The sequence below is a fragment of the Hyaena hyaena genome, unplaced genomic scaffold (assembly GCF_003009895.1).
Source record: "Hyaena hyaena isolate Hyena2069 unplaced genomic scaffold, ASM300989v1 scaffold_333, whole genome shotgun sequence".
Lineage (NCBI taxonomy): Eukaryota > Metazoa > Chordata > Mammalia > Carnivora > Hyaenidae > Hyaena > Hyaena hyaena.
Genome location: NW_024080963.1, coordinates 1,285,419 through 1,298,445, shown reverse-complemented (window position 1 = coordinate 1,298,445; position 13,027 = coordinate 1,285,419). Strand labels below are relative to the sequence as shown.

The 13,027-nt window shown below is 42.5% G+C and overlaps 1 pseudogene; it reads right to left on the bottom strand.

The window, feature by feature from the left end:
- Positions 1-9,668: 9,668 nt before the first annotated feature.
- On the bottom strand, positions 9,669-11,728 carry LOC120243110 (annotated as a pseudogene).
- Positions 11,729-13,027: the final 1,299 nt, after the last annotated feature.

Genomic DNA, 13,027 nt, shown 5'->3' with positions numbered 1-13,027 from the left:
TGGAATTTGACTCTTAGATGTGCCATCCTATCATAGTGGTAGGTCCTCACCAGAATTTTCCTGCTACACAGTTGCTGTTAGCCTTTGAGTTTAAGTTTGGCTCAGTTATATTCCATTGATCTACTTGTCTTTCCTTACGGCAGAATCATAGTCTTGATTATTGTTGGTTTATAGTAAGTTTTTACATTGACAAGCATGAGTCCTCTAACTTTGTTCTTATCTTTCAAGATCACTTTGGTTATTCCAGGTCCCTTGCATTTCCATATGAATTTTGGGATCAGCTTGTCCATTCAATTCAGGGAAAAAAAGGCAACTGAGATTTAAAAAATTTTTTTTAAGTTTATTTATTTATTTGGAGAGAGAGCAAGTGTCAGTGGGGGCAGGGCAGAGAGAGAAAGAATCAGAAGCAGGCTCTGTGCATTTGTAAGTGTGGAGTCCCATGTGGTGCTTCATCTCATGAACCTCGAGATTCTGACCTAAACTGAAATCAAGAGTCTGCAGCTTCACCAACTGAGCCACTCAGGCGCCCCAGGCAACTGAGATTTTGATAGGGATTGTATTGATTCTGTAGATCAATTTGGGGAGTGTTACCATCTTAACAACATTATCTTCCAATCCATGAACTCAGGAAGGTTTTCCACTTATCTAGGTGTTCTTTAATTTTTTCCAATGATGCTTTCTTTATAATTTGCAATGTACATGTCTTGCATTTCTTTTGTTGAATTTACTCTTCAATATTTATTCTTTTGATGTGATTGTAAATGGGGTTGTTTTCGTAATTTCAGTTTTGTTCTTTGCTAGTATACAGAAATACAATTGATTTTTGTATATTAACATCGTTTCTCGCAGTCTTGCCAAACTCACTTGTTAGCTCTACGAGTTTTTTGGGGTGGATTTTTTTTTTTTTAGGACTTACTCTATACAAGAAAAGATTATGTCATCTGCAAACAGAGATAGTTTTATTTCTTCTTTCCCAATTTTTATTTCACTTTCTTGGCTCATTGCCCTGGCTAGAACCTACGGTACAATGTTGAATAGAAGTGGCAAGAACAGACATCCTTGTATTATTCCTCATCTTGGAGGGAAAGCATTAAGCTTCTTACCCCTAAGTATGATGTTAGCTGTGGAGTTTTCATAGATGCTTTTTATCAGGCTAAGGAAGTTCCCTTCTATTTCTCATTTGTTGAGTATTTTTACCATGAAAGGAAGCTAGCATTGAATACATGAAAAAGACCTGTGTTCCATCTATCTTTTCCCTTGTATGTGGACCAGATCCACTCTTGTTAGAGCAGAGAGAAGGAAAAACATACAGATAGGGACCCTGTTGCTAGAGCTTTGATCTACATCAGAGAATGTTGTTATCCATTAGCGTTATCTTTGAATGTAAAAAAATAGTGCCTGCAGTGGTTAAGCCATCCTAACTGACGTAACAGTTGGGATGTGGTCGGTCAAGGGATATCTGCTCATGGATGTTGCCAAAGACCCAGGATCCTTCTAGATTCCTACTCTGTCATCATGAGATTTGGTGCTTATCTTTTGGATGGCTGTCTACCTCCATGACCACAACTGTGTTCCATGAAGGAAATACGGGAAAGGAGAGAAGGGCAGCAGGGATGAACTAGATGAGCTTGTGTTGTTTTTTTAACTGTAAAAACTTTTTTTTAAACTATGAAAGTCTTATTTCTAGAAACTTTATTTAGAGTATTTCTGCTTTAATTTCATTGATCAAGATGAGTCAAGGTCATCTCTAGTTGCATGGGAGAAATGAATATATTTAATGAGGCACATTGCTACCTGTTTAAAAATTGAGGTTCCATTGGCTAGGAAGAAGCAGAGAATGGATATCGCTCAAGGTACTAGCCTATAAGTAGAATTTCTGGGAGTTAAACACAGGCAGTTTGATTCCAAAGCTCATACTTTACATTATGGATTATGATAATCAATAGATGCATTTTCCCTTTAATTTATGTATCCAATCAATCATTAGGTATGTATTTATTGGGCTTCATACACATCACTAAGCAAAAGAGATAAACTCTCTATCCTATTAAAGGTTTACTTTACAATGGGGGATGGAGTGGGGCCAAGACAATAAAACAACCAACAATTAACATATTAAATAAGTCAAACACACAGAGAAGGACAAATACCATATGTTTGCACATATAGGTGGATTAGGAGGAAGTTAATGGAGGACCATGAGGGAGAAGAAGGGGAAAAGCAGTTGGGGAGAAGGAGGGAGGCAAATCATGAGAGACTCTTGAATGCTGACAACAAACTGAGGGCTGGCGGGGGTGGGGGAGAAGGGAAGGGGGGTGATGGGCATGGATGACGGCACTTGTTGGGATGAACACTGGGTGTTATATGTAAACCAACTTGACAATAAACTATTTAAGGGGAAAGAAAGTCAAACATAAATGATGTTGGCAGGTGTTAAGAGCATAGAGCAAGGGTAATGGGGACTGGGGACTGGAGGCGTGTGTGTGTGAATAGGCTTCAGTGACACTTGATCTTAGTCAAAAGGCTAAGAAGCGATTAGGCTTCGTTGAGAAGGCGGTGTTTGAGTACAGACTGAAGGAGGAAAGGGAGTTTTTTGGAATCCTATCTAATTCTCCTTTTTCTGTACTTGTAAATATTTCTCAGTGAAATTTAAACCAGTCTAATATCTGCCACATCTGGTCTCTAGGGTAATATTGCATTTATAGCACCATCTGTAGCCTCCTTGGAATGTTCATTGAGCAGAGGACTCAAACTTAGATATCAAGTTACTGGAAACTATAACTAATAATATACAGCTTGGCTTCAATTATTTGAACATTAGATGAAAACAGGTTATGGGGGAGAGGAGTGAAGATGTAGGAGAAGTAGAGGGACCAGAATTTCCCTGGTCCCTCAAACACAGTAGTTTTGAGGTCAGAACACTTGGAATACCAAGAAGACACAGTGTGGAGTGACAGAAAAATTTTCACAGATGAAAAGAGTTTGTCGGGGCAGAGGTTCAGATATGTGAATTGGGAAAGATCAAACAGGCAGTGTAGGCATGGGGCTGGGTGGGCGGGGTGGGAACTTCTTCCTTCAATGGAGAAAAAAAAGGAAGAGAAAGAGAGACTATGGGATTTCATTTGGACAAGAGAAAGACCTCTCTGGATCTCGGATCGGGAAATGAGAAATACAGAGAGAGCTAGTTTCTACTTTGCAAACAGCCTTACGAGCTAAAGATCGTACTTACCAGGGTTGTCTGACTTTCTCCGGATAGGAGCCCACAGTGTGCATGCACCTGGTGGAGAAGGGATTAGCGCTGGGCCGTAGTAGAGATCCTGGGGGGCGTGCTGGGAGAGAGCAGTGCCCTCCCTCTAGTACTGTGGGAAGAAGGTTTATTGCCCCCCTCCCCTCCCTGAACCAAAGACTCTGAACGCACCAACCAGAGGCCCTTTGTCAGCCGGGCACTATTCCAGAGCTGGGTTCGCCCCGTGCAAGATACTTTAAGACATTGGGTTTTGAATCCTAGCGGAGCACCTAGTAGGCACAGGACGCTGTGGAGCAGGGCAAGCCTGCTGCGTACTCTGGGAGGATGGCCTGAACAGTGTGGTTTGGGACACTGGGTCTGGGGAGGAGGGACTGGGTTGTTGCCAGTTTTCTCCCCATCACCAGCACGGCGGGGCTTCAGGGAACAGGGCAGCGGGCCCGGTGGAAGCAGGAGCCGCTCACACCAAACCCTGCCCCTTGATGTTAGTCTGTTTTCTTCCTCTTTTCTTTCCTTCTCTTTTCTCTTCTTTTTCTTTCCACCCTCCTCTTCCCCTCACCCCTCTTTGGAATCAGGCTCATAGTTTCTGATTTGATTTTAGGTCAATTCTTATTATATATAATATATTATTTATGTGTTATATTACATACATAAAAAATATATACATCTTTCTTTCTTTCTTTCTTTCTTTCTTTCTTTGTTCTGGTTGTTTGTTTAAGCAGGCATTTTTGCTCTGTTTTTACTTTACACCTTTTCTGTATCTCATTATTCTTCATTTTTCTCTCTTTTGCTCTCTGGAATAAGCCTTATACTTTCTTTGATTCTTGGCCTGGTCTTTTTTTTTTTTTTAATTAATTAATTTTATTTTTATTATTGATTTATTTATTGCCCCTTTCATTTCTCTCTTTGTACAGGAAAAGGTTTCCCTTCTCCCCTTTCCTTCCTTTTTTGCAGGGTTACTTCAACGAACAAATCAAAGCACACCTGGTAGAAGGACCAATCCACCACTATGAGCAGTGAGATAAAGCAGCCAAATGCACAACAACGGAGTGTACTCAACACACCCCAAATAACACTTCCTGAAGTGCAAGGTTCTGGACAGGGTTCAGGACCCCTTTTTAATATAATAGCACTTGCAAGTGCAGGACACAAAGCAAGCTATTAAAATAGGTAAAAGACAGAAACCTAGCCAAAATGATGAAGTGGAAGAATTCTCCTCAAAAGAAATTCCAGGAAGAAATGACAGCCAGAGAATTGCTCAAAGCAGATATAAACAATATATCTGAACAAGAATTTAGAATAATACCCATTGGACAAATAGCTGGGCTTGAAAAAAGCATAGAAGACAGCAGAGAATCTATTGCTGCAGAGATCAAGGACCTAAGAAATAGTCACTATGAATTGAGAAATGCTGTAAATGAGATGCAAAATAAACTAGATGCAGTGACAGCAAGGATGGAAGAAGCAAAGGATAGAATAGGTAAAATAGAAGATAAAATTATGGAAAATTATGAAGCTGAGAAAAAGAGGGAAAGGAAATTACTAGACCACGAGGGGCAAATCAGAGACCTAAGTGATTCGATGAAATGAAATAATATCCATATCATAGGAATTCTAGAAGAAGAAGAAGAGAGAGAAAGGGGCAGAAAGTTTATTTGAATAAATTATAGCTGAGAACTTCCTTAATCTGGGGAAGGAAACAAATATCCAAGTCCAGGAGTTGCAGAGAACTCCCTTCAAAATCAACAAAAACAGGTCAACACCATGACACATCATAGCGAAACTGGCAAAATGCAAAGATAAAGAGAGAATTATGATGGCAGCTAGGGACAAACAGGATTTAACCTATAAGGGCAGACATATAAGGGTCGTAGCAGACCTGTCCACTGAAACTGGGCAGGCCAGAAGGGAGTGGCAGGAAATCTTCAATGTGCTGAATAGGAATAATATGCAGCTAAGAATCCTTTATTCAGCAAGACTGTCATTCAGAATAGAAGGAGAGACAAAGGGTTTCCCAAACAAAAGCTAAAGGAGTGCATGACCACTAAACCAGCCCTGCGAGAGTTCCTAAGGGGGACTCTGTGAGTGGAAAACAGTAAAGACTACAAAGGACCAGAGGCATCACCACAAGCATGAAACCTACAGATCACACACTGACACTAAATCCTTATCTTTCAATAATCACTCTGAATATAAATGGACTAAATGGCCCAATCAAAAGACATAGGGTATCAGAAGGGATAAAAAAAACAAGATCCATCTGTATGCTGCCTACAAGAGACTCATTTTAGACCTGAGGACACCTGCAGATTGAAAGTGAGGGTTGGAGAACCATCTATCGTGCTACTGGAAGTCAAAAGAAAGCCAGAGTAGTCATACTTAGACCAGACAAACTAGATTTTATTTTTTTTAGTTTTTAAAATATTCATTTATTTTTGAGAGAGAGAGAGAGAGAGAGAAGTGAGTGGGAGAGGGGCAGAGAGAGAGACACACACCGATTCTGAAGCAGCTTTCAGGCTCTGAACTGTCAGCACAGAGCCTGACGTAGGGCTTGAACCCACAACCACAAGCCATGAGATCATGACCTGAGCCAGCCTACCACTTAACCAACTGAGCCACCCAGGCGCCCCCAGACAAACTAGATTTTAAAACAAAGGCTGTACCAAGAGATGAAGAAGGGTGTTATATCATAATTAAGGGGTCTAGCCATCAAGAAGAGCTAACAGTTGTAGTTTATGCCCCCAATGTGGAAATACCCACATATATAAATCAATTAATCACAAACATAAATAAGTGTATAGATAGATGAAAACGGATATTCCTCCCCACGTATCTGATCTACCTACTTGTGTTGACTCAATCTGAACTATGTCTATAAAACTCATGGGCAAGATAAATGTCATAAATGGCCTACAGAACCAGAAGAGAAGCTACTGAAAAATAAAAGCCACACATGCTATTCTCTGGCCTTGGCTGTCATGCAAAAATCTTCCAGTGAAATTGGTGTAATAATACATGAGAAGTATTGAGGTTTACTGTGTGTGTTTTGTTTTCACTTTTGTTGTTTGGTGTCTTGACATAAAATAGTTTTTGAACTGCTTTTGAGAAATATATTGAGATGCCAATTGTTATTTTAAAAAAACCCAAACAAACTGGCATTGACATAAATGTCTGGGCTGAGTATCCAGTTTGTTTCAATCATTGACCGGATGTAACAAAGCTCCATGAGACCAGGGGATGTGTCTGTCTTGGTGATGCCCAATACTCATTTGCTGAATTAAAGGAGAGAAGAAGAAAAAAATAGTGAAAAGAAGGAAAGGAATTTTAAAAGAAAGGAAGAAAGAAAAGAAAGAATGAATTGTCTTTATTCGGCTGCCTGAGCTACATTGAGTGGTATTTGAATAGAAGAGCATAGGGTAGGGCCATGCTGCAGAGACAAAATGTTTAACTTTTATCCTGAATGTGTATTAATTGTTTTATGACTATGACAATTGTGAAAGACGTATTTGTGCTTGACAAGAGTGACACTAATTTACTCTCTTTTAAAAACTGAAGTATAATTGAGATATAACATTGTATTAGTTTCAAGTGTACGACATAATACTTTGACCGTTGTCCCCATTGTGAAATGATAACCATATCAAATATATTTACCATCTGTCTCCATACCAAGCTGCCATATTTTTTCTTATGATGAGAAATTTTAAGAGTTATTTTCTTAGCAACTTTCAAATCTGCGATATAATATTATTGACTACAGTCCCCAAGCTGTACATTCCATATTTATTGTATAACTGGAAGTTTGTACATCTTCATCCCCTTCACTCATTTCATCCACCTGCCAATCCCCTTCCCCTCTGGCAACCACTGATATGTTCTCTGTATCTGTAAGTTTTGTTTTGTTCATTCATTGTTTTGTTTTGTTTTTCAGGTTCCAGATATAAATGAAATCATTTGGTATTTGTCTTTCTCTGACGTATTTCACTTAGCATAACACTTTGAAGTCTCTCTGTGTTATTGCAAATGGCAAGATTTCATTCTTTTTTATAATTGAGTAGTGTTTCATTGTGTGTGTGTGTGTCTTGTTATGATCTTAAGGGAAAAGCTTTCAGCTTTATGCTATTAAGTATGATGTTAGCTGTGAAGTTGTCATATATGGCTTTTATTATGTTGAGGCATGTTCCTCATAGGTTAAGGGCTTTGTTTTTGTTGTTGTTGTTGTTGTTGTTGTTGTTGTTGTTGTTTTGAAGTAGGCTTCATGTCCAGCACAGAGTTTAACCTGGAGCTTGAACTCGGGACTGTGAGATCAAGACCTGAGCTGAGATCAAGAGTCAGATGCTTAACTCACTGAGCCACCCGGACAAACCAAGCCCCCTGCCCCCCACACCCTTTTTTGGATCTGTATACCAGGTTAATTTAATTAAAAAAATTTTTAATGTTTATTTATTTTTGAGAGATGGCAAGAGAGAGCATGGGCAGGGGAGGGGCAGAAAGAGAGGGAGACAGAGGATCCAAAGGGGACTCTGTGTTGACAGCAGAGAACCTGATAGAGGGGCTCCAGTCCACAAATTGTGAGCCAAAATCAGTTGCTTAACCGACTGAACCACCCTGGTGCTCCTGAGTTAATTTTATTTTTAAAAAATCTATGCCATACATCATTTTGGGAGGAAGTACGTGCCTAATGGAATAAAAAGAGGGTATTATAACTCCAAAAATGTTGTGAATCTTGAGAGTGATTTGTCTCCCTGATAAAGTGATTCAGAGCAATCAATGAAGGGCAGTCCTGCATCAATTTTTAAAATATTTTAAAAATATGATCTGGCACGTGCTAGAATGTTCACAGCAACATTATGCATGTGGTCACACACCAGACCACCCAAATGCCCTGACCAGTAGAAGGGATATATAAATCCCACAGGTTTAAGCAACAGGATACCTATAATAATGAGAGCAAAAGTCAATGAACTATAATTACACACCACAAAATGGTTGGCTGTCACAAACACAGGGTTGAGTAACAAAAATGACATGAAAAAGTATGCAGTGTGTGATTCTCTTTTGTATGCAAGTTGTGAAATAGGCAAAATGGACTGTTAGAGTTAGAATTCGGTCAGGGTCATGGTTCTACCTGAGGAGGCAGGGGCTGGGAGGAACGAGAAGGGCTTCTTGAGAGCTGACCGAACTCTATCTCAGGACCTGACTGCATATAAAGCTGACTATTAAGATTTGTGCATTTTCATGTACATATGTTACACTTACATAAAATTTAAAAATAAACAAGCAAAAAACCACAGTAGTCTAGTGTTAAATTAGGCTTAGGCTGAATGGACAGCTCTACTGGTATAAATCCACTTTGTTGAGAGTTTTTATCATAAATGGATGCTGAATTTTGTCAAATGCCTTTTTTGCATTTATTGATATGATCAAATGATTTTTATCCTGTATTCTTTTAATGTGTTATACTATGTTGATTGACTTACAGATGTTGAACCATCCTTGTAGCCCTGGAATAAACCCCACTTGATCAAGCTGTATGATCCTTTATGTATTGTTGAATTCAGTTTGCTAGATTTTGTTGCGAGTGTTTGAATCTATGTTTTTTTTTTTTTTTTCTGGCAGGCCAAAACCCTAGTTTACTTCGGCCATAGAAGCATCCTGGCCATCACGAAAATGAACTCTACCATAGGCGACAGAAGTCTGTACAGCCAGCCCCTCTGGAAAACAGTGTGGAGGTTCCTCAGGAAACTAACAATAGAACTCCCCTAGGGCCCAGCAATAGCACTGCTAGGAATTTTCCCAAGGGATATAGAAATGCTGATGCATAGGAGCACATGTACTCCAATGTTCATAGCAGCACTCTCCACAATAGCTAAAACATGGAAAGAGCCTAAGTGTCCATCAACAGATGAATGGATCAAGAAGATGTGGTTTATCTATACCATGGAATACTCCATGGCAATGAGAAAGAATGAAATCTGGCCATGTGTAGCAACATGGATGGACCTTGAGGGTGTTATGCTGAGCGAAATAAGTCAGGCAGAGAAGGACAAATACCATATGTTTGCACGTATAGGAGGATTAGGAGGAACTTGACGGAGGAACAAGGGGGAGAAGAAGGGGGGAAATGGTGGGGGAAAGGGAGAGAGGCAAACCATGAGAGACTCTTGAATGCTGACAAAAACTGAGGACTGATGGATGTGGGGGTGAGAGGGGGGTGGGCATGGAGGAGGACACTTGTGGGGATGAGCACTGAGTGTTATGTGGAAACTAATTTGACAATAAACTATTTGTAAAAAAAAAAAAAAAAAGAAGTCTGTACAGCAAGGCTAAGGGCTCAGCTGTCACGTGGCAAACCAGGGTGCCTGGCAGGCTGCCCAGTGGGTTGAGCAGCGGCCTGGTGGAGGGGGCAGGTGAGGGCGGGCCTTCACTGCGGGGCCGGAACGAGGTCAGCGACAGCACAGCCTTGCTCCAGCTGCTGCTCGGTCGCTGTGAGCAGCTTTACACCGTCCACCACCATCGGTACTGGCTCCACCTCTGAGAAGCCCAGGTGGCCGGCCCTGGAGACACCGGAGACACGAAGATCCCACCCACAGCAGCTGTGTCCACACAGCCGCTGCCTTTTTTTCTGAAGTGGCAGCTGCTGAAGCACCTCCGGGAACTTCTCATGCTTGCCCCGCTGGGGCAGTTGGATGTGAACAAGGCCTGCAGCCCTGTGCCCAGATTGGTAGCCCAGGTGAGAATTCCACGTGAATTCCTCATTCTTACACTTGAAGAGAGTTTCAGTCTGGGTGAGGCTGTTGCAGAAGTGAGCGAACACCTCCTTCGTGTGGCCTCCCTTCTGCATGCAGAGGACCCGTAGGTGGCCTTCCTTGCTGATCCACACCAGGAGGGTCTGGTTGTCATTGTGCTGGATGCCGCGGGCGTCCGCCAGTCACAGGTCACGTCTGAGGCCAACAGTGGGGGCGACAGAAGTTTGTTGAACAGAAAGTGGGTCATCAACGAGCTGCTGCTACCCCGCCTCTGTCATGCCCTTGAGCGTGCAGTACCTGATGGCCAGGTTAATGTGGAAGCTCTTTTGAGCCTTGATGTGAAGCCACTGGGTGTGCTCTTGGCACACAGCTACTCCTATAGCTCAGGGGCCAGCACGTTGGCCATGTAATTATTGAGGTTGGGGGACGGCGTGTTGTGGCTATTGGAGGAAGGCACGGTGGTGGCAGGCGGTGGGTGGCAGGTGGGTGGCCCGACAGGGCAGGGGCACTCAGTCCATTTGCAGCTCCAAGCTCTGCATGGCAAACAGCCTGCATCTGTGTTCTTGAGGGATAGTGGCTCTGGCTTTCTTGCTTTCCTTTGTGGCTTGCTTTTCTCCCTCCCCTCCCCTCCCCCTGCCTTCCCCCCTCTCCTCCCCTTCCCTTCTCTCCCCCCCTTCCCTCCCCTCCCCTTCCCTTCTCTCCCCTCCCCTCCCACCCTTCCTTTCCTCTCCCCTCCCTCCCCCTCCCCTTCCCTTCTCTCCTCTCCCCTCCCACCCTTCCTTTCCTCTCCCTCCCCCTCCCCCTCCCCTTCCCTTCTCTCCTCTCCCTTCCCACGCTTCCTTTCCTCTCCCTCTCCCTCCCCCTCCCCTTCCCTTCTCTCCTCTCCCCTCCCACCCTTCCTTTCCTCTCCCTCTCCCTCCCCCTCCCCTTCCCTTCTCTCCTCTCCCCTCCCACCCTTCCTTTCCTCTCCCTCTCCCTCCCCCTCCCCTTCCCTTCTCTCCTCTCCCCTCCCACCCTTCCTTTCCTTTCCCTCCCCCTCCCCTTCCCCTTCCTTTTACTTCCCTGCCCTGCCCTTTCTCCCTTTCTCCGTCTCCTTCTTTTATTTCTTTTTGTCTCTGTCCTTGTCCAGTTTTGGTTTCACAGTAATGCTGGCCTTATAAAATGAGTTTGGAAGCATTCCCTTCTGTTCAAGTCTTCTGGAAGAATTTGAGGAGGAGAGATATTGAATCTTCTTTGAATGTTAGGTAGCATTCGCCAGTGAAGCCATGTAGTCCTAGGCTTTTGTTTGTTGGGTGTTTTTTGATTACTGGTTTAACTTTCTTCCTAGCAAACGGTCTATTCAGATTTTCTATTTCTTCATGTTCAGTTTTGGAAGATTGCATATTTCTAGGAATTTATCTGTTTCTTCTAGGTTGTCCAATATGTTACCATATAACTCTCATAGTAGTCTCTTTTGGTCATTTGTATTTTTTGACATTAGTTTAACTTCTCTCCTTTCATTTCCAATTTTATTTATTTGAACCTTCTTCTTTTTTCTTAGTCTAGCTAACGGTTTGTTGATTTTGACAATCTTTCTAAAGAACCAGCTTTTATTTTCCTTGATCTTTTCTGTTGTCTTTTTAGTCGCTATTTCATTTATTTCCACTATGATTTTCATTATTTCCTTCCTTCTACTCACTGGGCTTCGTTTGTTCTTTTTCTCTTCCTTTAGCTGTAGTGTTAGATTGTTCGACATTTTTCAGGAGTCAGGTCTGTATCGTTGTGATTCTCACTGCCTTTGCTGCATGCCATAGATTTGGGGATGTTGTATTTCCATTTTCACCTGTCTCAAGGTTGTTTGTGATTTCTTCATTGGCCCATTGTCGAGTAGCACATTTTTTTTCTAAAATTTTTTAATGTTTTATTTATTTCTGAGAGAGAGAGAGAAAGACAGCGTGAGCAGGGGAGGGTCAGAGAGAGAGGGAGACACAGAATCGGAAGCAGGCTCCAGGCTCTGAGCTGGCTGTCAGCACAGAGCCCAACGCGGCGCTTGAACTCACGAACAGTGAGATCATGACCTGAGCCTAAGTCAGATGCATAACCGGCTGAGCCACCCAGGTGCCCCCGAGTAGCACGTTTTTAAGTCTCCACATATCTGTGAATTTTCCCGTCTTCTTTTTGTGATTGATCTCTAGTTTCATATCACGGTGGTCAGAAGACATGCTGGATATTATTTAAATTTTCTTAAACCTATTGAGTCTTGTTTTCTGTCCTGGTGTATGATCTACCCTGGAGATTGGTCCATGTGATCTTGAGAAGAATGTATATTCTGCTGCTTTGGATGGAATGTTCTGTAAATGTCTCTAAGTTCCATCTGGCCTAATGTGTCATTTAAGTCAATATTTCCTTATGAATGTTTGGATGATCTCTAACCATGGATGTAAGTGAAGTATTTAAGTCAGTAAACTAAAGTCATTGAAGTAAACCAAAGCAGTATTATTGTACTGCTGTCAATGTCTCCCTGTCGGTCTGTTAGTATTTGCTTTTATATTTAGGTGCCCCTGTGTCGGATGCATAAATGTTTACAAATGTTGTATCTTCTTGCCGGTCTGTGTGTGTCCTTAAGTCTGAAGTGAGTCTCTTACAGGCAGTAAATAGATGGATCGTGGTTTTTTTAATCCATGCAGCTGCTCTCTGTGATTTGGATTGGAAACTGCAGTCCAATTGTTTCAGATTTGTGGGTCCCAGAACTGCAATCCCCCGGGACACCAGAGCCAGGAGCTCAAAGCCAGCTATGGGGGGGCCACGGTGGAGTGGTGTGTGGGAACAAGGCACTTGTCTCTCCAGCTTTGACAAGGCTGTGGTGGAGTGGTGCGGAGAGCGGGGGCACTGGCCTGGACGGCTTTGGGGGGGCCCAGGGACCAGAATGTGGGGGTGGGGGTACCCACTGGTGCTAGTACATTAGAGGGAGAGAACAAAAATGGCATCTGCCAGAGCTGGCACTAGCAGAGTAGAGGGAGAATCCTAAAAATGGTGCCCACTGGCTTCTCTGTTC